Here is a 26,264-nt window from a genome sequence, read left to right as displayed (position 1 = left end):
ACAACCTGGTCAGAGAAATGTTACCATCAGCACATTGTGTAACTGTGACAAGTGGTCATGTGTGGCAGTGTGTTATATAAAGAGTGTAATGTAGTCAGCCGTAGGTTATAATGTGGAGGAAGGGCATATAGCAGCGATCCTGAATAGATTATCCTGATATACACCTTAATGTGAAGACACCTTTTTCTGGTTTAAAGGAAATCTGTCAGCACCTGGAAACGACCGAGGTGCTGACAGTCTGCAGTAAGTGAGAGTTTACTAGGGTACCTTTGCCTTAGCTCTCGAGGGAGGGGATGCTGTACAATTTCATATCTTTTTTTACTGTAATCAAGTATCAAAGAGGAGTCGTGGCTCAGTGTTTGTGCTGCACTGTGACACGCCACGCCACTCCTTCCTCCGCCTCTTTCTCCATGAATATTCAGCACCGGACGGCCCCCTGCATGCGCTAGCCTCAATTATCGCACATGCGCTGATGCTATTAAGGGAAGAGGTGCGCAGCCTGTGATATTCGTGGCAAACTGTCAGGACGGAGTGTGCGGCCCTCAACAGTATGAACACTTGAGTGGACATCAAGGGGGGGGTTCTGGCACGGAATATTCATGAAGAAAGGAAAGGTGAGGCGTGCCAGAGCGCGTCACGAACGCCTCACCACAACTCCTCTTTGACACTTGAATACAGTGGAAGATATGAAATTGTACAGCATCCTCCTCCCCCGGGAGCTAACGCAAAGGTACCCTGCTAACTAATAAGCTTTCACCTACTGCACGCTGTCGGCACCTCGGGTCTGCTGCAGGTGCTGACAGCTCATAAGACTAGCTAGAATTTTTGCTTGGTTGTCTCTGGTGGTTGTTCTTATAGGCCATGGATGGGGATCCAGCAGCCCTCCAGCTGTTGCACAACTACAAATGCCATCATGCCTGGAAAGGTAAAGCTTTTGGCTGTTCATGTATGATGGTAATCTTAGATTTGCAACAGCTGGACGGCCACATGTTACCCAACTCTGATATAAACCGTATACATATGTGAATGTAAACATTCTTGTGTCTTTCTATTCCTTTAGATCATTCTAGGAGACACTGTCACTGGAGATGAGCTTTTTGGGTTGTTTTCTTCTTAAAGCTGCTATAGCCATTATCTTCCTTGCATGCCTATAACATTGTTGATAAATGACCTGTGATGTGTTCCCTTCTATACCTGTACTTATGAAAAGTATACTTGCAGTTTAGCTTTTGATGATACCTGCTGCCAGAACTGTTTTGTCCCTGGGTGACTCTACTAGACAAGAAGCATGTAAACCATTATCACGGCTTGTATATGATTGGAATTCATCTTGGACACAATGGACTGGCGTCTTGGCATATCTTCATCACAAATGGAAACAGATGCATCCTCTTTCTGCACATGAAAGCCCTCCCATTGTGAGACCAGGTTATTGGTGTTCTGAGAAGAAAATGGGAATCAAATACCCTGGGAGACTCAGATATTTCATTCTCTTCAGGTCACTGAGATTTGGAGGAAGTTTGGTGGAGCGGGATGAAGATCAGGCTTTGTTTGCCAGGAGTAAAGCTGTCTCTTAAGCAGCTGAAGTTGTATAAGCGACCGCCTTGTATTCCTTTATACAGGCTTTACTAGGGCTGTAAATTACATGGCATCTAAAGCCTGACCTACACATTCTAAACTTTGCCTTTTAAAAGTCAGAATACCAATTCCTAAATGCATACCTTTCCAAGGAGTTATATGGGAAGTTGACTCTTGTAGCACTTGGTTTAATGCAGTGAAAATAACTGTTTTTCCTAGGTTACAAATCCATTGAATGTTCTAGAGGTCATCTCTAGGTCCTTTAGTGAAGAATAGAAGCAGCACCATGCTGAGATTTGGCTGCTGTCTGATAACCAACAATAGAAGAGTCTGTGTGTTTACTTAGTATAGGGCTGTGGTGCTATATGTCAGACAAATTATTACAATGGGAAATGTAAGTCATGAACTGTTTTCTTATTGGTTCTGGCCAAGTTTTATCTGAAACTGGGAGATATGTTATTTCCACTGGTAATAGACTGGTTGGTAAAGGATAGTAGACCTAGTCATATAGTAATTTATTGCTTGTATAAAAGCCAAAAGACTGTTTGATGTTATTAAAGTGCATAAGCTTTCTGGTATAAAAAGCCTGTGGCTATATCCCGTTTTTTTAGGGCACTCTTAGGGCTGCATCCAACTTCAGCCACTGGTAATAAAAAGCAGAACGTCTGTGCTCGATGGTCTCTCATCTCGGATGCGGATAAATAAGTCCGCCCCTGTATGTCTCATATGTAGATTCTTGGGGTTCTGTGAAGGAATTGAGAATCAGATAGCTCATGTTATGACCAACAGGAGCTACCAAAAAGACAAAGCTGCCCTTGCAGTGTGATCTGTCATAAATAAGGGCTCCGCTAATGTCCGTTTCCACGGTTTGTAGGCATTTGTTCATGTTGTGGTTATTAGGGGTTTTACTTAAAGGAGAAGTCTGTCCAGCATGCATAACGTACAATCCAAACTCACCTCTCCCTGTGCCTCCCCAGCACTGGTTTCCCCTCTGGGACCTCCCTCGGGCTCTGGTATCTCCTACACTGCTGATGTTGCCACCATCTCAGCCAGTCAGTGACTGGGGTGGTGGACACTGGGGATGTCACTGATTGGCTGAGCGAGCAATCCATCAGCTGGGATGAGAATTGACGTCATGACGTCATTGGAACTTGGGGGGGGGGGGGGGGGGGGAGTCTTCCAGTGGGGGTCCTGAAGCCTGTGACCTGGTGCTACGTGGTCAGGGGGAGAGGTAAGTAATGATTGTTTGCTATTTTTCCCCCTGCTGGCTGTGAAACGTTTTAAATTGCTGGTCTTCTTCTTTAACTGAATGTTAACAACCCACACAAAACAGTTTTCTAAACCAGTGCTTCTCAAACTGTGAGGCGGGCCTCACCAGTGAGGCTCCTCCTAGATGTTGGTGAGGCCCAGCTGGGGAGCTAGTTTTCACAAAAGTAACCGTGATCTGCACAGTCCTTTTGCTGTTTGCAAAAATCTTCATTTTAGCAACATTATTAATTTATTTGTACTTACTTTATTAGTATCTAGAGCTTCGGAGATGGGTGTAAGCTAGCCCTAGCATTATTTTCAGCTTTTATATGGACTTTCACCACAGATAGTGAGGCCCAGGCACCCTCTTGGTCAGTTGGGTGAGGCTCCAGTAGAAAAAGTTTGAGAAGCACTGCTCTAAACAAATGTGTCAATGGCCTGAGAAGAATGCTGCTGCTGCTGTTCACTCCGCGTTTTGTATCAAGTAAAAGCAATAGCGCCCGCACTAGTATAAAATGTCCTGAAACAAGCTGAATGGCACCCTTCCTTTTCACAAGTTGTTCTCGCCAAATGACAAATAGGACGCAATAGAACGGTAGATTGAAATTTTTTGTTAGGTTTTGAAACCTTGTGATGGTGACTGGGTATTACAGAGGACCCGTTCTGACTAGAGATGAGCGAACCTGGAGCATGCTCGAGTCGATCCGAACCCGAACTTTCGGCATTTGATTAGCGGTGGCTGCTGAAGTTGGATAAAGTCCTAAGGCTATGTGGAAAACATGGATATAGTCATTGGCTGTATCCATGTTTTCCAGACAACCTTAGAGCTTTATCCAAGTTCAGCAGCCCCAGCTAATCAAATGCCGAAAGTTCGGGTTCGGATCGACTCGAGCATGCTCGAGGTTCGCTCATCTCTAGTTCTGACCTGTCTTGTTTTCTGAATAACTTATTTTTACCATGATATTGGGGAAATCTTTTTATATAGCTCTGTGTTCCTCAGTTTCTCTGTACTTGTAGAATTGTATGACTTTTATAGGCACCGTCATAAAAGAAAAAGGGACACGCCAAAAGTTTTGATTGATCTGGGTCTTGTCGATGAGGAGAGAACAAACAGGGAGAAGTGAACAGTAGTGCATTGCTCTGCCTGACTCACAGTGATCTCCTGAGCGAGAAGATTGTTACCTCATAGGAAATATTTGCAGGTACTACTAGTCTGCTCAGGATAGTTACTTCAGTGTGAGAAGTCTTCAGCATATTTTTATGGTTGTGAAATGTAAAAAATGAAGTGATACAATCAGATAGTAAAACCATGCTTCTGACTGCCTGGGCCAGCTGCATGACATCGGACAACCTCTAATGCGGGACTCCTGACAAAGTGGCCGATCACATTGAATTTACTGCGGCCTACTAGTTTATTTGCAGCATTGGATAGTGGTTGTCTGAGGAGCTGCTGTGTGTGTCTTATTGTATGATTGTAATAGTTTGTTTTGATCCGACATATGTAGGATCAGCTGAGTATTATCAGCTTTCTTATGTGTGGCCAGTGTAATCTTAGGTGTATGCAGTAATGCAGGAACCTGATCATTGCTGGGTTAGTATTGGATTTATCACGATGTGTATCTGCCCCCATGCTGGGAGGAACACGGAGCAGTGAATCATTGCCACTTAGGAGCGTTGTCATCACACTGGTATTGTGGATGAGAACTGCTATCTTGTAATGAAGCCTGTGCTATTGATCCGTAAGGCTTTGTCTGGTGTTAAGCTAAATTACCTTTATATTTATCACCAGTATGCAGTAGCAGGCAGTAGCATTTCTTCAGCTTATCTTGGATAATGAGTGGATCTGAAGGCACCCCTGATGGAGCCCTATTAGCCTCTGTGTACCGGGTGGTCACACTTAGATCATCTTTTCCTTGATTAGCAGAGCTCAACAGGCGGGACTGTAGTTGTAAAGCATAGAGTAGAGACAGAGCAGGTTGCCCAGTGTGCTACTATAGAGGTGCAGAGGTAGCCATAGCACAGAGGGATTGGTGCCTTGGTGGCTGCAATACGCTCATCAGCTGGCTGCCTTTTAACTGACTGCCGCTCCGTGTTGCTCATCCCTGGGTGCTGGGAAAAGCTGGATCCAGTTCTGGTAAGCTTCTTCCAGTTTCCCAGGACTGGATCCAACTTTTCTTAGCACCCATGGAGGAGTGCCATGGAGAGGCAAACAGTAAAAAGTAGCCGGCTGATGAGTGGATTTTAACTAATCGATTTGCTTTGTTACAGTAAATTGGCTAATTTCTAATCTTAATATGCACATTTTATTTATTAATAACTGTTTATAACGTTGTCTTATATTCAGATACGGGCACAGCCTTGGGGTCCATACGGGGTGAAAATCCCAGAACCTGAAGCCAAGTCCACATGTGTAATGTGTCTTTTTCTGCGGTTTTTCTATGGCTTTCACCTCTGCTACATTAGAAAACATAAAAATCTGCAGTATGCTAAATATTCCATGTGTTATGTGGATGGGATTGGTGAAATCTCCTCTATTAGTATTATACTAGTATGTGCAGATCTATAGGTAACATCCGCAGCACTTAACAAAGGTGGGAAATGGAACATTTCATTATGACATTATGGTTACAGCGAGTTTCTGTTGTGCCGCTGCATCAGCGCTTTTCTGGGCACATCCTTAGTGGTCCAGTCGGCACATGAGCCAGATACTATACTGAATGGCAGACCTTTGAGCTGCTAGTGAGTCAGGTGTTTTTTTAAGCATTTTTCTGGTTGTAGTTTCATTGTATGTTAGAACCTGGGTTTCATTGCCCCTGGTTTTATAAATACTCCCGGACCACATCAGACCTGCCTAGAAGGTAATGTGAGTTACTTCCTTATCCTGGAATTGCGGATCCGTCTGTGTAGACACCGATGACAGATCTCACCTTTTGTCGCCAGCCTGCATGGTGTCTGGACGCTGAAGCCCTTTATGGTAACATTGTCCACAGGTAAAGGGCAGCCAACTCAGAGGTGAGTGTAAAAATAGTAGGGAGTAACTATGAAGCTTTGTCATGGGCATGCGTCGGGTTTTATGGACGGTGGTTATATGGCTCATAGCTGTCACACTTAGACATATAGGCAATGGCATTCCATCCTAGAGAACAGTCACCTGGGGTGTCTGATACACCTCTCCCCCATCCAAATATTTCACAGGTATGCAGAGCGTTTCCATCTTGTGCCGATGGGTGAATATAGATTTCTCATTTAATTGCTATTGGTAGTAGTATATAAGGACTAAGAATTAAGGTGTGTTCATTGTATATAACCTTGTCATACTCAACATTTTCAAGAACTGTTTGCTGTCAGTGAATGTAAGTATCTGTTTACATTCAGAGGTTAAGTTGTTCTCCCCTGGCTCTAGTCTGGTGATAGATGGCTGCCCTGCCCCTTCCCACCAGGTGCTTTCATACCATGCCGGTCCCTGCTGATCTCAAATGAACTAGCTAGTAAGCAGAACAATAGCTTTTGTTCATCTATGCATTGGAGGCTCTGGATCATTAGTCACACATTTCATTGTTTTTGATGGGTAAAATATTGCTGCATCCAATGATATTTTTTTCAGTAATAATTAACTCCACCTCAGGCCCTGTCAGTAGGGTCTGATGGGCGCTGCAGGTGACTGTTGTGCGTCAGACTTTGCACAGCATTGTGACTTTCATTCTAAAAATGTGTAGGTAAATATATAACATTTATACCCCTTAGCTATCTACTAAATATTGTACCCTTGGAATTACCTGGTTAAATCCATCACGAGCTGTCAATATGGCATGGCAGCATTAAAGGCAGCATAAATATTAAAATAGGTTTGAAGAACCTGCTCCCATGGTGCGTTGTAATAGAGTGGCTATGCCTTTTGGATATGCATCTGCCTGGGAACATGTGACCACTGAAGTAAGAAGCATTGGGCATTTCTCCAGTGAGGTACTAGAGGAAACAATACAGCCTTGAAGTGAGTTATTAAAGAAGTTAAATAGGCATGGCATCCCCTCCTTTATAAACAGCAGTGATACTATCATTAGTTGGCCCAGGTGATGGGTAATCCTGTGTGCCGAGCATTGTGTGGTCTCATTGTCTGTGGCTATAGCTTTCATTTTTGTTGTGTATATTACAGCTCTTTGCCCATCCAGGAGACGCTCTTTTTTTTGGTAGTACCGTATTGTGAAGTCGCTGACTGCTGCTATTATGTAACATCAGTACTAAAAGAATCCATAGCACTTATAACTGCTCTGTGAATGGAGACGTATGATTTAGATTAGAGATAAATTTCCCAGAGCTGCGTTGGACAAGTGCTTGATATTGTTTGGGGGTGTTGGGGGTCGATGGCTGTGTTTTATGATTTTATTACTTGCTAAATGATGCGTCGTGAAGTCTGGCCACGTTAGAATGATGCCTTTCAGAATATGTAAGTCTCTATACAGTTTGTTACTTCCATTCTCCCTGTAACATTACCTGTCATAGTTACACCATGGCTGGTAAACATAGTGTTAAGACGTAGACTGTTGGTCAGAATAAACTGCAACCATAAGGTGCGCCAGTCATGTCATCCATTACCCCCCTCTCTGTATGGATCCTTAGTTGACAAAGTTGACATGAGAATACAGTGGTGTAGCTATAGCAGCTGTCCAAATGGTCACACTTACCAGTGTAGATTCTCTTAGGTGACATGCTCCACATTTGTGATGAGTTTTGGATGCTATGTTAGATGAATGTCTGGGTCCTTACTGGGAAGATGCTTTAGCTTTCTATGTGACATGGGGTTTGCACCATAGTCAACTTTTCAATGGGAGCTCTGTGTGATCAGGAAAGTTAAAGGGACTGTACCACCAGGCCCATGCTGAAGCACTGGAGGCGGGCCGACCCCCCCTTAGTGGGAGGAAACCCTAGCCCCTCTATAATAGGGTTCCATTGATTCTAATGGAGTCACGTCATGGGGGGGCTAGGGTTTCTTCCCACTGGGAGTGGGTCGGCCCGCCTCCAGTGCTTCAGCCTGGGCCTGGTGATAGTCACTTTAAAGAGTTTTTTTTTTTCAATTCCTGAAAGAAAAAAAAGCTACAGATGAGGCAGATACACAGGCACAGCGGGGCACGGATGTACTGTGTATCTGCCGCCAAGACTCAGCAAATAAGGAGCGCTCACCCTGCTGCATGGGATCGGGTGTATCAGGACCGGAAAGCACGTAGGGAGACAGGCAGTGGGATGGGACACTGCAAGCACAGGAAGGGAGGGAAAGGCACTGATTCATCTACATCTATTCTAATTCTATACTTCTACATGCGCCCCCTGCTGGTGCATACACTTGAGACGTGACGTCACATTTTTTTTTTAGAGGAAGTGAGCCTGCCTGATGTACTAAATTGAGGGAAATTGCCCTATATGTGCATTTCCCTTAAGTGTATATTAGTGATTTGTATAACTTTCCTTATGAAATTACATTTTTTCCGGAGGACCCCTTTAAAGCCCTGTTCTCTGACAATACACAGCTCCTAATTAAGGACTGAAAACCTTCTATACCAGGGGTGTCAGACTTGCGGCCCTTCACTTGTTGCAAGACTACAGTTCCCATTATGCCTGGACAGCTAAAGACTTGTTGGAGGGATGCTGTTTAACATGTGATCTATAGGTAATCCCCATGTCACAGGCAGGGACAGAAACTACAACTCCTCATACCATATAGTTTATAGGATTATTTAAAGGAGTATTTTTATTTTAGGAGGGTATCCCATATCCACAGGATAACTTGCAGATTGGTGGTCAATTCCCAGACCGCAGTAGAGTTGTAGCACTGAATGAATGGAGTGGCCTGCGCAGGCATCCTTTTATACACTCCACTCTGTTTGTTTAGGGCTATTATTTTGCTATGTTCTGGGGATTGGCAGTGGTCTGATCCCCACTGATCTGCATGTTATTCCCTATCCTGTGCAGAAATTAGAGTACTCCTTTAATTGGGACTTTTATATACTATGACTCATCATAAAGCTGGCCATACACATAAATGGAGTGGAGTATGCACCCGCTCCTCTAGCTATATGGGACTGTCTGAGATAGCGGTGTGAGCTCTTTCAGCCAATTTCATGCAACCATGGTATGGGTGAATATTGGTGCAAAAATGCTTTAGTAGTAATCTTGCATGAAAGTGGCTGGAAACCCTGATTTACACACAAACAAATCAAATGACCACTAGGAGGCATGAATGAGTTATTACTATTCTCTAGTCAGCCTGGTAGTAGTTATATATCTTCCTGAGATGCTTGAATAACAACCAATGTGATCACACTTACTGCTGGCAGCATTTCTGTTTCCTGAATGACAAGTCTGCTTAGTTATATATTGTCTGCTCCTTATTGCTGCATAGCTATACAGGCATCTGAGCGACTACTGGAAGCCTATGTGGGAATAGTGTTGGTGGCCTTGTGGTTTTTCCAGTGATAGGAGGCATGGGTCTTTATCCGTGCCCACTGAACAGCCCAGCCGTCTGTGCATTTAGGAGGCAGGCACTGCTTATCGTGCTTACAGAAGGGCTTAATCTAGTGGCATATCAGGTCATGGAAAATTCTTGCCAACCTTGGTATAGAGTTTCTGTTAATAATGGTTGTTATCCACAGAAAGTAAGCCTGACTCTCATCAGATTGTAGTGACCCAGCATTGGCTGCCTTACGTGTTAGTAAACTATTTGTGTAGCCAGCCATCTTTAATCCCTACAGGCACAAGGACTCAGTTTCTGTCTCAAGCTGTTGCTGTTGAGCTTGAATGGCTGTGAATAATGCTTTTAAGTCAATAAAGCAATTAGACTGAACACAGCACAAATGACTGTTATAAGCAGCCTAAAACCACATGCCCAGTGATCCGCAGAGCTGTGTGTAGTGCCAGGCCGCACATCCCACTGTATACCCCATCTGTGAAATACCTAGTTATCTACCTATATCCCCTTATACAAGGGCAGTGGAGTGATTCCTGCTTTTGTGCAGGTTTACCTGTAAGACCTGGTTCACACTTCTATCGAGGCACGATCTCTGCGTACTTTGTGTGGCCTATTAACTTATGACTGTTACCTGCTAGAGATGTGCGCAGATCGCTTTGCATCTGAATATCAGTGGCAGTGGCTGACTAAGTTGGATGCAGCCCTAGGGAGTCCTGGGAATTATGGGTACAGCACTAATGGATACCAGACAGCTCCCATTGACATCATTTTGATCAGTGAAGTTTATTCTGTATGATTTGTAGTTTCTTCCAGGCTTGTAATTTCAGTACATTATCCTAATCAGTGACTGAGAGCTGTCTCTGTATAGATGGTCATTAGTGATCCCACCCACTGGACTTCTAATCCCAGAATAAGTAGGAATTTTAATCTGTACATTACAAGTTATACTGCATCTTTTTGGAATACTAGAATTTATATATAATTCACTCTCCATGCTGCTGACAGTGTTGGATAGCTGTTAAGGCAAGGAGACATATGGTACTTTTCATAGATCCGTTTGTAAAGAACGTCTTTATTCTCTGGTGCCAGTGGCTTTTCTAAGCTCCGGAATGCCCCCTTGCGCCCCCTTCCATCCCTATCCGTGTTTTATTGACGGCCAGCTGGAAGCCTGAGCCTGCTGACAGATCTTGCACCTTGCCGACTTAAGCAGGAGTAGGGATGGGAGAGGGAGCGAGGAGATGCAACACCCGTTAGCGTTTCAGGGGCTTAGTAGAGTCTCTTTGATGCTTGGCACCAGAGAGGAGGAATGGTATTTTTCTATGGTATGGAGGAACAGACAGATATATGAAAGGTAGGTACTCTGTGTGTCTCTCTGCTTTAGTGGAATGTAGCTGACAGATTCACTTTAAACATTTAATTTTTAGCTTATTTGGCCACATGTAGGAGCTGGGAAGCTGCTAGTAGGAGAATGGAGACTACGCCATAATTTCTCATAGCAGTCACAGACGTCATCCCTCTGTTGACCTGATGGGAGTTTCTGTGGCCCCTCTTTAGTTTCCTTTACTAGTAGTCATTTGTTTCCTATAGCTCTGTTGTGGTCTCCATGTCGCCTGGTTTTGCATACACCATTCATGTAGCAGCCATTAGCAGCAGCTCCTTTGTGAGCCAAGTACTATGCATGTAAATGCAGGCTAACAAGATGTGAGACACTGGGGCCTCCAGACCATTGGCCTTACGATGCATCATTCATGGACCTAGTGCTCCATGTTCATAAATATTGGATAACCCCAGAAAGTGTGCGTTGGGTAAGAGGAACAGTGAAAAAAAGGATATAAATAATGCATACGTTTCCAGCCTACGCTTATAGTGGCTTTCGTGCCACTCAGCAAAGCATATTTTTAGAGGGTAGAAAAGTCCGAAACATATATTCTGCTTACAGTGTTGTGTGTCTCTGCCGCACGTTTTAATGGTGCAGAAGTGAAACTTGCTTGCGTGTCTGTGGTGTCACTAATACCAGAATATTGTGTTTCATTCTTAGAAGAGTCTCTCAAAAAAAAAATAAAAGGGAAGACAAGACTTCACTTTTCTAATTTAGTATCCAGAAACTTTACAGTTCTTCTTTCTGTTTTATGTGTATCCGGATATATTTTCAATTAAGGAAATCTTCATGTTTAAAGGGGAAGCTATGTACCTGACATTTCCATAGTGAAATGTTTAGGTGAGTTTCACATGGGTGTTATACAGCCACAAGTCCTTGTCTGACTACAGGTCTAATGACTGCTCTGAACATCAGCTTGCTGTAATGTCTTTAGAATGGGTTCTTATTGAAATACAATACAGTATTTTTATGTCATCCGAATGATGCCAGCAAGAAAGAAGCAGATGGCAGAGTTTTACTATTTAAAGGAGACCTGTCACCATAAAAATGTAGTCCAATCTGCAGGCAGGAGGTTATGGAGCAGGTGGAGCTGAACAGATTGATATATAGTTATGTTGGAAAATTCTAGGAGAACTTGTCATTTATTCATGTAAATGTCAAGTGGGTGGTCCTACTAATTGACAGACAGCTGTCTGTGTGTATCTGCATATAGAGGGTAGAGCTGGGCGATATGGCCAAAAAATAAAATCTCGATTTTTTTTTTTTAAATTTTGGACGATTCTCGATTTAAATCTCGATTTTTTTTTTTTTCCTTTTTGCTAAATAAACAGAATAGTTTTGTCCTTGCAGCATCATATACTATTTTAATGACATTTGAGACAACTGTATTGCTTCTCACTGTAACAGTGCTCCCCTGTAGTAGACAAGCCCCCTGTGTGCCATTCTGGGCCCCCATATAGTATAGGAGATCTTCTTTGTGTGTTTAGTAGTGGAGGTATAGTGGATAAGGGGTGTAGTAGTACAGGTACAGATGAGGGCTGTAGTAGTACAGGTATAGATGAGGGGTGTGGTAGTACAGGTATAGATGAGGGGTGTGGTAGTACAGGTAAAGATGAGGGGTGTAGTAGTAGTACAGGTATAGATGAGGGGTGTAGTAGTAGTACAGGTATAGATGAGGGGTGTAGTAGTAGTACAGGTATAGATGAGGGGTGTAGTAGTAGTACAGGTATAGATGAGGGGTGTGGTAGTAGTACAGGTATAGATGAGGGGTGTGGTAGTAGTACAGGTATAGATGAGGGGTGTGGTAGTAGTACAGGTATAGATGAGGGGTGTGGTAGTAGTACAGGTATAGATGAGGAGTGTGGTAGTAGTACAGGTATAGATGAGGGGTGTGGTAGTAGTACAGGTATAGATGAGGGGTGTGGTAGTAGTACAGGTATAGATGAGGGGTGTGGTAGTACAGGTATAGATGAGGGGTGTGGTAGTACAGGTATAGATGAGGGGTGTGGTAGTACAGGTACAGATGAGGGCTGTAGTAGTACAGGTATAGATGGGCAGCTAGGGGGGGATGGAGGGCGACTGGGGGTGACGGAGGGCGACTGGGGGTGACGGAGGGCGACTGGGGGTGACGGAGGGCGACTGAAGGAGGAGTGGGGGTGATGGAGGGCGACTGGGGGTGACTGAAGGAGGAGTGGGGGTGATGGAGGGCGACTGAAGGAGGAGTGGGGGTGATGGAGGGCAACTGGGGGTGACTGAAGGAGGAGTGGGGGTGATGGAGGGCGACTGGGGGTGACTGAAGGAGGAGTGGGGGTGATGGAGGGCGACTGAAGGAGGAGTGGGGGTGATGGAGGGCGACTGGGGGTGACTGAAGGAGGAGTGGGGGTGATGGAGGGCGACTGAAGGAGGAGTGGGGGTGATGGAGGGCGACTGGGGGTGACTGAAGGAGGAGTGGGGGTGATGGAGGGCGACTGGGGGTGATGGAGGGCGACTGGGGGTGATGGAGGGCGACTGGGGGTGATGGAGGGCGACTGGGGGTGATGGAGGGCGACTGGGGGTGATGGAGGGCGACTGGGGGTGATGGAGGGCGACTGGGGGTGATGGAGGGCGACTGGGGGTGATGGAGGGCGACTGGGGGTGACTGAAGGGGGACTGGGGGTGATGGAGGGGGGCTGGGGGTGACTGAAGGGCGACTGGGGGTGACTGAAGGGCGACTGGGGGTGATGGAGGGCGACTGGGGTGACTGAAGGGGGACTGGGGTGACTGAAGGGGGACTGGGGGAGATGGAGGGGGGCTGGGGCAGCTGGGAATGATTGGAAAAAGGAGTACACATAGCCCCCCTCCCCTCACCCCGGCCACACATGCAGGTCCCGGTCTCTGCAGGAGGCTGCAGGGACTGTAGTGGTGATAGCATCGCTGCCATTACTGGAGCTGTACAGCGGGATCAGGGGTGAAGATCCTGCTGTACAGCTCCAGTAATGGCAGCGACGCTATCACCACTACAGTCCCTGCAGCCTCCTGCAGAGACCGGGACCTGCATGTGTGGCCGGGGTGAGGGGAACAGAACGCTATGTGTACAGCTGGGGGCGGTCGGTCGCGGCTCTGGGGGACTGCCGACCGACCTGCACCTCGCCGCACTTCCCGCCCGCCCGGCACCTCCACGCAGCGCCGCCCCCTCACTTCCCGCCGGCTGTAACCTGCACCTCATGCCCGGCCGGCACCTCCACGCAGTGCTGCCCGCCCTCTATCCCCCGCCCGGCACCTGCACCTCCCGTCCGCCCGCCCGACTGACTCTCCGCGCTTCTCTGCCCGCAATGATTTTTTGTGAAAATCGAATTTACGATTTTCACAAAAAATCAAATCGATTCTAACCTTCTGGGCGAATTAATCGAATTAATTCGATTAATCGCCCAGCCCTAATAGAGGGCATTACTACGTAGCCCAGCTTGAGCAGAGATTTCCATGAATAAATGACAAGTTAAAGTGACTCTGTACCCACAGTCTGACCCCCCCCCCCAACCACTTGTACCTTCGGATAACTGCTTTTAATCCAAGATCTGTCCTGGGGTTCGTTCGGCAGGTGATGCAGTTATTGTCCTAAAAAACAACTTTTAAACTGGCAGCCCTTTGGCCGTGGCTTACGTTGTGTATGCATTATGTTGGCACAACCTCTCCGTCCCTCCTCCCCACCCTTCTCATTATTATTAATTATTAATGCTCCAGGCAGATTGCCACCTATTCATCAGCTGTGAGAGGACGGCACATTGGCTGGATTGTAAAAGGGGTAGTGCGGCGCTAAACAATTATTCACAAAGTAACACACATTACAAAGTTATACAACTTTGTAATGTATGTTATGTATGTGAATGGCCCCCTTCCCCGTGTTCCCCCCAACCCCCCCCCCCCCCCACACACACACACACTCCAGACCTGGAAGTGTGATGCACTATACTCACCTGATTCGTATCGACCCCGTCCGCCATCTTGGGACAATGACGTAGTTTTCGGGAGGCCAGCCGAACCGCTCCATCCGTCCCTTATGCCGCCTCCCCTCTGCCGCGTCATCAGCTGCTCAGCCGCGATTGGCTGAGCATAACTGTGCTCAGCCAATTGCGGCTCAGCACAGTTATGACGCGGCAGAGGGGGGCATGAGGGATGGATGAGTGGAGCGGTTCGGCCAGCCTCGCGAAGACTACGTCATTGTCCCAAGATGGCGGACGGGGATTGACACGAACCAAGTGAGTATAGTGCATCACACTTCCAGGTCTGGAGTGGGTGGTGGTGGGGGAACACGGGGAAGGGGGCCATTCACATACATAACATACATTATAAAGTTGTATAACTTTGTAATGTGTGTTATGTTGTGAATAATTGTTTAGCGCCGCACTACCCCTTTAAGGCACCTGTGTAGTTTTTACTGCAAAGGAATAGGAAAAATGATGAAGAGGGTGGGGAGGAGAGACGGAGAGGTAGTGCTAGCCTAATGCATACACAATGTAAGCCATGGACAAAGGACACGGGGCTGCCAGTTTAAAAGTTGTTTTTTTATGACAATAACTGCATCACCTGCCGAACGGACCACAGGACAGATCTTTGATTAAAAGCAGCTATCCGAAGGTACAAGTGGTTTGAGGGGGATAGATTGTGGGTACAGAGTCGCTTTACAGGAGAAGTCCGGGGGGAAGGTCGGTAAGCATAACATGTACTTACCTCCCTGGCTCCAGCTCTGGGGTCCACTGTCTTCCGCTCCTGTTCCCAGCCACTTCTAGGTCTGAGTGGGGACCTGGGACATAACATGTCATGCCTGATCAGCCAGTCAGCAGCCGAGGCGGACCCGGCTACACATAGGACTGTACTTTACTGTACACCTTCTCTTCTAGATATATGGTAGTATAGTACATAGGATGAGGATTGGCTTTTTTTCTCTTTCTTTCCTGCAACTTGGATAGAACTATTCAATGACAATGCAGCTCCAATGCAGCTCTACTTTATCCACATGGTTCATTGTCAATGAAGGAACATGCTGTCCCTCCTCTCTTCACTCCAGTAGGTGTATGTGGCGCCTAGAGCAATGCTACGAGCAGTTGTATTATAGTCAGACACTTTTACACATATCCAGAATTTATGACTATTTTGCTCAGATTTCCGGACATGTGTTAAGCAAGATAAGTGAAGCTTGGTTTAGTAATAGACGTCCTCTTAAAGTGATAACAGACAAATCTGCCGTCATTTTTATCTTCACTTTCAACAGTATTGGTGAAGGTTACATGGCTACATGTGGACTGGTGTCATGTAGCTGTAAGGTAATCGTGCACAGAATTACTGTGGTGTATGTGCTGCAGCTTGTAGTTCAGAATTTCAAAAAGCATTGAAGTCTATGGTGAATTACATAGTATTACAATTTGTAAATTACTGTTGGCCTGTGAATCTAGGGTTTATTCCAATGTCCATATTGTATGGATGCTACGCATAGGGAACCCTTTAATGTACTGTTTCCCCGCCTGGCATGATGTATCACTATCATGGCAGGAGCAGGGAAACAGAATCTGTGTGGCACTGTAGTGACAGTGCCGTTTAGAGTCAAACAGTTTCCCTGCTTGCAGCATGATAGTGATTCATCATGCCGGGCGGGGAAACACTCCACTACAGGGCTTCCCTATGCGTAGCTTCTGTACAATATGGGAATAAGCCCTAAGGCTACATTCACAGGCCAGCATTTAGCATTAGTAAGCCAGAATCAGGAGGGAAAGTATAATGGAAAAATTTGCACCTTTCGTGTGTTTTGGACCCGCTATTAGATTTGGCTGACAAACGCTGATACTAAATAGTGACTACAAGTTGGAAGTGGGAGGCCACATTGTCGAATGCTAGTGAATGATACAAAACTGTTGGGATTATGGGCCGACATCATTCCACAAACCAGTCAGACCCCTTTAAAGTTAATGGGGTTTGTCAGACTCTGTTAGTCTTCATTGTGCAGTGCACATAATGGAGAGAACAAATGTGCTTCTGACACAGATGAGAACCTAGCCATAGTTATTAGGCGCTCACAAATGTACGTGTCCAAAAGCCTCACGGACATGCCCTCACCAGTGGCCACTCACTGTTACCAGTAATCTGACCACATTGCTGGACCATTGGCTGCTGCTTGAGGGTTGTTTCAGCAGGGTTTGCTAGCATTAGTGCAGCCTTATAGTCCCTTTTAGGATTTGTCTTGGTGACAGAGCTGACCACACTGAGCTTTCACAAGTCAGCCGAGATACAATTCCTGTCCCTGTCCCATTTCATTACAGGGTATATATGGTGTTCAGAAGTGCAGCCTCTGTTGGTGGATGGCTCTGTTCACACTGTCATCAATGGTTACATACATTATAACAGAAACCATGTAGTATCCAGTAAACTCTGGATACCACTAGTGCTCAAAGGATCCCCCAGATGTAGGTTTGAGAGTTTCCGTGGTTTTTATTATTTGGACATAGAGAATGTTGCTGTATAGATAGATATAGATTGTGTGAACATAGCCTAAAGCTGACCGTTGTTCTGGGCCACTAGCATCTCATGAATCCCCTCCCTAATACAGTCGCCTTCTACAGCTCAATAATATGTTGGACATGGCCACATCTTCACTTGGTGCTCACAGCTGTGCTTAGAAGATCTGCTCCTATTCACTCCATTATTGCTGTCCGGGACCTCTGTGATTTTTTTTTTTTGTGAGTTTTTATTTTTTTTTTCGGATTGTTTGGTATTTTTCTTCTTGAGCTCTGTATTCTCATGTTCCTGAAGCATTTGTTTGTAGAGCTAGCTCCAGAACACTTGTGTAGCTGTTCTGTGCAGCTGCTGGCTGGCTGCCAGGTTATGTGACCTAGGGCTGTAATAATGAGGCTATGTGTACCACGCTCCTGTATATGTGCACGGTATTACAGTGGCTAATGAGCCCCCAGCCCTGTGCTCCGTTAGAAAGGGGTCAGAAACCCACTCCAACATGTCATTGAGGGTGGAATTTACAGCAGGGCACTTACCATTAATCTCTAAGAGGCCGCAGCCTGTGCTAGAAGAGGCGCTGACAATGTGCCCATCTAAGCTTGTCCTAATTCACCAACGGCGGGATGACAGCACTCTTTCAGAAGCGTCCAGTCCTAATTCCTAGGGAATTGTTGCCTCTCGGTCGGTGCTACTGTGAGGAGAGCTGGGAGGACGGCCTCATTGCTTGTGCTGCTCTTCGGTCTCCCAGTTTAGTTTGTTTTTTGTTTTTTTCTTCTGATTTTGTTTGATGTTCTGACAGGTTGTTGGCGGTTTTCCATAGTGGCCTTCCATATTTGTGGAAAGGTGTATGAATGCAATGTTTGATAGTGATGTAGCTGTCACCTTCAGGAAGGATCATTATATGAACAATCTGTCGTATGTGGAGTGGAGAAATCTGCTAAACAGGTCCACTATAAAGGCAATAAAGGGTGTGTAAAGCCCCTTTTTATTATAACAGCAGCAGGTTGACTGGTTGTAACCATCATTTTTCTGCCCAAACCTTCCTACATACAAACAGCAATACCGCTATAAAGCTGACCTGGAGTGTTTAAAGCGGTTATCCAGCTTTTGGACACTTTCCTCCAGAGACAGCACCACTGTCTCCAGTTTAGTTGGGGTTTTGCGGGCTCTGTTCCATTGAAGTAAATGGAGCTTAATTGCAAACTACACTTGAACTGGAGACAAGAGTCATGATGTCTTTGGAGGAAAGTGGCCATGTTTTTCTTAAGCTTGATAACCCCTTTAAGTGAGTGTGCAATAATATGGATATTGGTCTGCTCTCCTATTAGCCCAATGAAACAAAGTTGTGTCCTGACTAATAACCCTGTGATTGATAAGTTGTGGGTTCACATGTAGATACAGTGCAGCCCATCATTGACTGCTGAGGAGCATAGGGGTGCTCCCCTTATAAGTCATTATGTGCTGCACTTACAGAGCTAGTACAAAAGAATAGAAGATACTATAATACTATTATTATTATTACTATAATAAAATGCCCTTTTCTCCGCTTATCAGAGACAAAGGGAAAGGCTCTCACAGCTTGTAGTGAGTGTTAGACTTCACTCCTGTGCTGGTTTACAGCTTATTCTGCTCAGTAATGCTCTATAATGTCCTCCATGCTGCTTCTAAAAATGTGCTGTAGTGATATAAAAGGGGGTAGGAGGTCTCCATGTGTGTGTTTTTGTGTGTGTGCAGAGTGTATGGGAGACAGCGTAGCATAGTGCCTATCCACTGCCACATCCAATTTATATCATAGTTATCAGTAGTGCTAATACACACACATATATGTCAGCTTAACCTAAAATGTTTGTCAAAATATCAGTGATCCTTAAAGCCTTGTGCAGTCTTCTCAAGGTTCTCGCTGCCTGTTGCGTAGGAGGGATCTAAGATCTGTGTGACTTGGGCAGGTAGTCTCTTACATAGCAGGTAAATGTTATCATCACAATTGTGGTCTATAGAACTAAATGTACTGAAATACTGCTCTGGACTAGATGTTACAAGGATAGTCTTCAAGCTAGTAGACTTCATGTAGCACTCTCAGGACTAAGAAGATCAATGTGCTCAGACAGTTCCTAAAATTCCTCCTAGGCTGTGAAGTTTTGGGTAGTAAGGTATCATGGGTACATGTATCCCCTAATAGTGCGGCTATACCTTACTTGGGATGGGATTAGTTGAGGAATTTCTGTTATCCTTGCCTTTATACATTTGGTAGTGCTGCTTTTCACTTCCTTAGACTGTTATACCCTAAAGGATATAATATGTGACTTTCAAGATGCTATGTGGAGAATCTACAAAACTGTTGTATTTGAATAGTTTTACAGTTTTACATCTTTGTGCCTGTCATATGTATACAATAAGTTGTAACTATTCTCAGGGCAACAGGAGGGGCATGGTCTCCAGAGATCTAAACTACTAGCACCTGTGATTGACATAAATTATACCGTGAATCAGAAATAATTCTGAGGTGTTAACAGCACGTGACAGACTTCTGATAGTCAAGATGGAGCCAAGTATGTGGAACTCAGGTCTTTAGAAACCATCTCCTTTCTGTTCTGATCAGTATGCAGAGGGAGAATAGAATAGCTACAGAAAGCCTCTTCTTGCCTTAGCCTCATGTATGTTACCAGACATCTTGCCATAGCCTGGTAACCTGTATACCAACTATTCCTCACTTGGTGTTAGGTTCCTGTGTGAATCTAATGTTCTGTTGTAACAGCGGAATACCTTTCTGTAGCTGGATCACATTACTGTCTTGAGCTGAGACTATACATGGAAGAAGCCTTGTACAATGGTACCTTGGATTAAGAGTAACTTGGATTGAGTGTTTTGCAAGAAGAGCTCACAGTTTTTCAAAATTGTATTTTGGTTTAAGAGCATTGCTTTGGTTTAAGAGCACCCTGTACTGGGTGGGAGCAAGAGTGGTGGAGGGGCATCATGGGGCATCAAGAGGCATCGAAATCATGGCAGATCCACTTCAGGCTGGGGCTTGCATCAGGGGACAGGACTGTGGAGGTAATCTCTTCATAGTAACTCCTCTCCCCCCGGACAGAGTGCTGCATGTGTGTGCCCACATATGCCCTGCTCATTCCTTCTATACTGCTGTATAGAAAAGTTTCTGTCACTGTCCTCCTGCACAGCTCTGTGATTCTCACTTTCTGATTCGTCCATGCTGACCACACACCCCTTCCCCATTGCTGTCATCTGACCACCCAGACCTCTGGCAGCAGCCCTGCTTCTCTATTGTAGCCTGTTGTACTACACTACTGCATTATGGGGATCTACAGTTACATCCTGAATCTACAAACTGCTGCTGTGTTTTCAGGTTTATGCACTTACTATACATTATATTCCACATGCTGATTTCTATACTGTACAGTAACTTATAATATCATATATTCAGCTGTTTCTAAATGTTTGTTTCATCTGTTCTACATGTTGTCCAGAATAAAAAAAATCAATGCTCTGGCATCAAACAGATGCACACGCCATCATAGTACCAGGCATACTATTGTCTGCAAGTTATTTGCACATATATATATATATATATATATATAATATATATATATATATATATATATTATATACACACACACACACACACACACACACACACACACACACACACACACACTGAACAGCATAAATACACTCAGGAAAGTGGACTTTATATATACAAGCTTTAGTGTTTTGCGTAATGAAATGTAGAGCTGCTATAACAGATCCTTTGTGTATAAGAGTATCAGTGAAACTCCACCGAGCACACACAGCTTGTTTAACAAGACACAGCCTGCCATCTTGTGGTGATCTAGTAAACTGCACCAGATGAAAGATGTAAGGATGACTAACTGTTTTCAGCTCTATTGTGTATATATGTATTTACAGAAGACCTCACCTTATCCAGATCAAGTTTCCACCATATAAATATATATTGGTCATCTTCTTTGAGAAGACCAGCACCCTAAAATACACATTTTTAATGTATATTTGGGTGGTTGCCTCAAAGAGGGTTCACCGTGTGCTCAAGTCTTTGTAAATAGTAAGTCTAGTAAGCAGCCATATTGTTAGACTTCTCTGTTTATATTGGGAGAGGAATATGAAAGTTCCTTTTTCATGTTGTTGATTCTGTTTTCATAATTGCTCGTTGTGGTTTTTAGCCACTCTATGGTTCTTCTTTATCAGAAACAGAACATAAGGAGCCGACTTACGGGAAATGGTAATTTAGTTTGGAATATTTAGCGTTTTCCTGAGGGATATTAATCTTTCTATCGATCTAGTCTGCCATATTAGCTTCTTACCAATCATTCGGTTTGTTACATTGTTTTTCACCTGTGCTGCAAACCTAAAAGCTGGTAAAACTGGATATCTCCTTAGAATGCAGTGACCATCTGCATGCAGCTTCTAAATGTCCTGTTGTATGCCAGCTATTGAATAGATTACTGCATGTCCTTGTCTTCTAGAGCAGTGTTTTCCAACCTTTTCAAGCTACCCCCGTGTGACAAGATGCTCCAGCTGAGCACCCGCAAGGATGTGATTTGATTATAAATGCTGCTTTAATAAGGTCAAGATCACACTAAAGCCATAGGGTCTTTATAAAGTCTTTCAGCAGTTGATTCCAAAATCAGAACCCCCCCCCAGCCCACAATGTGACTGACCTGTAGGACTCAGTAATAATGCTTGTCTGGGATAAATTTAAACTACACTATGGGGGAGATGTCAGTTTTACATATTTACCTCTCCCGTTCTGCATTGCCCGCGCTCAGCCATAGTCAGCAATTTCAAAACATCCGTTTAAGCGGCAATGCCTCAGGAAATGGAAGTTCAGCATAGGCGCTATACTATCTATGCTAAGCTTCAGTTTCCTGAGGGAATGGTGAGTGAAGGGATGTTTTGAAATTGTTGACTGAGGCAGAGAGTGGGGGCCTGCAACCTGGCAGCGGCAGCAGAACAAGAGAGGTAAGTTAAAAGAAATTTTAGTCTGTAAAACCCTTTTAGGAATGCAAAATAAAATTGATCTCTTCTCCAATAATAACTACTTCTTCTACAATGCCCACAGCTAGATAGAATACTTCCTGTAGCCAGGTATGCCTCTTGTAGCCAGATATGCCCCCTTGCAGCCAGGTATGACCCATACAACCAAGTATGCCCTCTGCACATGGAAATGTGACCTGTATCTTTGTATGCCCTTGCAGTCACATATACCCCTGGCAGCCTGAAACGTCCCCCTATGTAGCCAGATACCTATCCCCATTTAGCCACTTACCTTCACCCTTGCAGCCAGATACCTCCACTGTTGTCAGGCGCTACCGGCTGGGCTTGTCAGGCTGCGGGGAGGACTGGATCGGAGCAGTTACTGAGGACTAATCAGTGACTATTCTGAAACAGTCTGCCCACTCTACTTAATTCCCCCTTGCACTGCCCCCTATAGAGAATGCTGCTGGTGTGCTGCTGCTGAGGGAAGGAAGGTGAGAGGAGCAATAGTGATTGGTGCTGGGGCATTGCTGAATGATAGCAATGTCCCAGTGCTAAAAGCAATTTTTCACTCCTTCCACGTACCCCTTCAACCTGCGCAGTGAACCCCAAGTTGAGAAACAGTGCTCTAAAGCCTGAGTACTACTTTGTGGTTACCCTGTGTTTAGCTTTAGGGAGGTTCCCAAATGAAAGATTTCAACAATCCTGTCTATTTGCCCAAATTAGGACAATTTCCTTAAAAGGGGTTGTCCAGCTATTACCTATTGATATATTGCTGCTGGTTCATATAAAACAATAACCATGTTATGCTCACCCTTCCACCCTGACCAGGGTGTCCCATTGTGGCCTCTCGCTGAGCCCCTACTTCCGAAACAAACTTGTCTCAGCAGTGACAGCCAGCTCAGCCGATCACTTACCGAGATGGGACAGCTCCATGGCCAGTAATTGGCTGAGCAGGCAGTCTCGGAATTGGACCATCTGCAGTCAGCGAGGGATATCAGAGAGGCTACAGCAGGACATCAGGGAAGCGCAGAGAGGTAAGCATAACATGTTTATTGTTTTTTATAGAACAGCAGCAAGATATTAAAAGTTTTGCAATGCCGGACAACCCCTTTAAATAACTTAGCATTACAATGCCTTAAATATTTTTGGTTGTGTTTTATTTTCCTTAGGTGCAGGAATACTAGCAGAAAGGAAATGTAACTTGACTTTCCCATTTAAAGTGGGAAATAAGAGTCATAATTTCAGTTTCAGGGTAAGAAGCCAATTTTACTCTGCATTTACTGCTGCTGACCGTTCCCCTTTAATAACCCAGGGAACTAGTGCTCCTGTAAATTTTCTCTAGGTGTCTAAGTTCTAGGTCAGACATGTCAAACTCGAGACCTCCAGCTGTTACAAACTACAATTCCCATCATGTCTGGAGAGCTTCAGCTTAGGGAATTGTAGTTCTGAAACAGCCTGAGTTTGACACGTCTGTTCTAGATAGTGTGTGGAGGTTGCCTAGGCTCTGTTCACATGGCCGTATATTTGACTAGCCAGGATCTATTACATTTTTAATTTGATTGCTTAGAAAGTGCTCTCGGACTGCTCACATTCCAGGTTTACTAGCAATACTTCCTCAGATATCATTGCAGCACTCCTAAAACGTCATGGCAATCTCCGGGGCTCCTTGTGCATGCGTCTGGTAAGGCCAGCTAGTTACATTCAGATAGTAGCATTTGGTGGGATTGCCATGCCTTGAGTCATTTGAAAAAAGAGATGGCATGCTACATCAGACACTGTTTATGAGATTAAACCTCATGGACTCCTGTCGTCTTTAAACCTTGTTTACTATGTTACTATATAAGTCTATTGTTTCTTACTTTATGGAGGGTTTGCACCCTTCCAAGTACTATCATTGTAAGAAAAACAAGAAATGGCAGCTATGGCACCATTCAGACACACACCTTGAATGGCAGACAAGCCATGGATAAACAGACTCTGATACTCACGTCGTAGTTAGGCTAGTTCACACTAAAAATAACGCAGTAACCACAATGGTCTAGATTTACTAAAACTCTCAGTCTATTGCTTACTGTACATCATCTCTGAGTAAAGATGACATTTATGACGTTAATCTCCAAGCAGTCTTCTATGTACTGGTTCCCTGATATAATACTTTCAGGACTGTCATTTCCAGCTGGTGGGATACAGAAGATCTCCATCATCTAGTGACTCTCTAGTGTTCTCCCTGCTGACAGACTGACAGCAGACGTTTATTATAGAACCAATAAGGTTTACAATAAGACAGCAGGTTATGAGATCAGGAGCGAGGGGTTTTGGTGGCACTCTTCTGTGAGTATCCCATCCCCCTGCAGGGCTGTGTCCCCTCTGTGTGTGCTGGCTGCAAGGCTCAGCGACTGGAACACAGATCTGACGGTAGAATCCCTGGTTGCTGCATCCTGCCAGGGTTGTCCCTGGCAACCCAGAAATGGTGTGCTACCCTGGTGATGTCATCTACGAGGCTGTCACCGCCTTCCTGCCGATCTGCACAGGAATAGCAGAAACTGAAACCTCTCCAGCTCTGTGTGTCCGTGAATGTATGGTCTATTTTTTTCCTCTATTTTGTGACTCTTTTCAGGGCTAAATGAGGACACTGGGCTGTGGTAGGGTTGGCATGCAGGTAATGATATGTGAGGCCTGCGCTGTGGGCACTATGCTCCTGGAGCTGTCATCCCTTATGGGCAAAATGTCAGAACTGTGCTCGGTTTTTGAACGTTTTTCGAACGTTTTTCGAACGTTTTTGCGAGCGTGGATGGTGGGTTGTACCTGGCGAGTGAGGAAATGGTGAGGCTTCACATACAGTACAGTGCTGTATAAGACTGCTGGAGTGCATATACAGTGCAGTAGTAGTACAGGCAGTGCACCACCATCTCGCATACATTACAGTGCTTGGATGGGGGGGACGCTATACAGTAAAGGATGGGTGAGGAGTTGGTGACTACTGTACTTATGTTTAATGTCCTGTACAGTATAGTGCTGTTCTGTACTGTAGTGATTATACTGAGCACTTATCAGTGTAATAAATGAGTATTGTAGGTAATTATTGGTGGCTGCTGGAACCAATTAATCACATTTACATTATTTCCTAGGGGAAGACACGCTAGGTTTTCAAACTGCTTGGTTCTCAAACTGCCTTCCGGAACCAATTAAGTGCGAGAACCGAGGTACCACTGTATTTGTGAGGTCCTTGTAATAGCCATGTATGTGGTGCACTCCGTAGCTGCTGCCTACCCTCCAGTCACGTCAGTGTTGGCGCTCTCTGCCATGTGACCGTAATCCTCATGCCAGGATCTGTGTGTCCCTCAGAATTGCCGGCTGCTGTCCCAGGGGGCATTTTGCCCCAGTATCCTGCAGTTTAGTAATGAATTAGACCTTGCTTGGCCCCCCTTGGTGTAGCACTGGAGCCCAACTGCTGGGCTGGGGTGTAAAGATCGCTTTTTCCATCTGTCTGCCCCCCTAGAGAATGATTCTTAATTTAGTTGCCGCCAGAAAAGAAAGCAATCTATCAAACGGGTCGGCACTACAACTCTGCGGGTGTGGATTTCTTTCTTTTATGTGGAAGCCTTTCTTCCTCTCCTTCCTCTGGGCCCAGCGCCTAATGATTAGTGGATAACAATATTCCTATCCATCTGGAATGCCAGTCTGCATAATATCTAGCTTGATATTTATTCTGCAGGGTATTTCATCAAGGTCTTAAACCCTTACCCATGACTCCTGCATGCGCTTGTCAATTACTCCAACAAAATGTGTTGGCAGAAGCCTTGTTCGCTTCCTTAGTCATGACCTGTCAGGCGTTCCTGCTTCTTCTCAAGCTGAATAGGCAGGGAATGCAAATAATGACATATAGTTAATTGTTGTAAAAATGCTCGAGTGGATCAGAAAGCTATCCGCCAGTCAGATGGCTGCGGGGGGAGGTATAGATGGATATTAATGCAGTCATGTTACTGTCGCTCAGCATTAGTTTTATCTGTGGAAATTCTCTTTGAATTTTCCAGTTTACATCTTTATAAAATGTCAAATAATTTAGCAAATATTTTGCCTTCCTGTTTTGTGCACATTGTGAATTACTTA

The 26,264-nt window shown here is 44.9% G+C and overlaps 1 protein-coding gene across 9 annotated transcripts in view; it reads left to right on the top strand.

Moving 5' to 3' along the window:
* Positions 1-26,264, top strand: part of RAPGEF2 (Rap guanine nucleotide exchange factor 2) — a 211,231-nt gene that overhangs the window by 45,937 nt on the left and 139,030 nt on the right. The window contains exon 1 of one of the 9 annotated variants that reach the window (XM_069977846.1): positions 24,713-24,730. The exons of the other annotated variants lie outside the window; for them this stretch is intronic. The gene's annotated coding sequence lies outside the window, so the exon portion shown is untranslated. Of the gene's footprint in view, positions 1-24,712; positions 24,731-26,264 lie in introns of those variants that run through there. 9 annotated transcript variants of the gene reach the window in all.

The sequence above is a fragment of the Dendropsophus ebraccatus genome, chromosome 7 (genome assembly GCF_027789765.1).
Source record: "Dendropsophus ebraccatus isolate aDenEbr1 chromosome 7, aDenEbr1.pat, whole genome shotgun sequence".
In the NCBI taxonomy this organism is placed as follows: Eukaryota; Metazoa; Chordata; class Amphibia; order Anura; family Hylidae; genus Dendropsophus; species Dendropsophus ebraccatus.
This window is presented reverse-complemented; position numbering and strand designations above follow the sequence as displayed.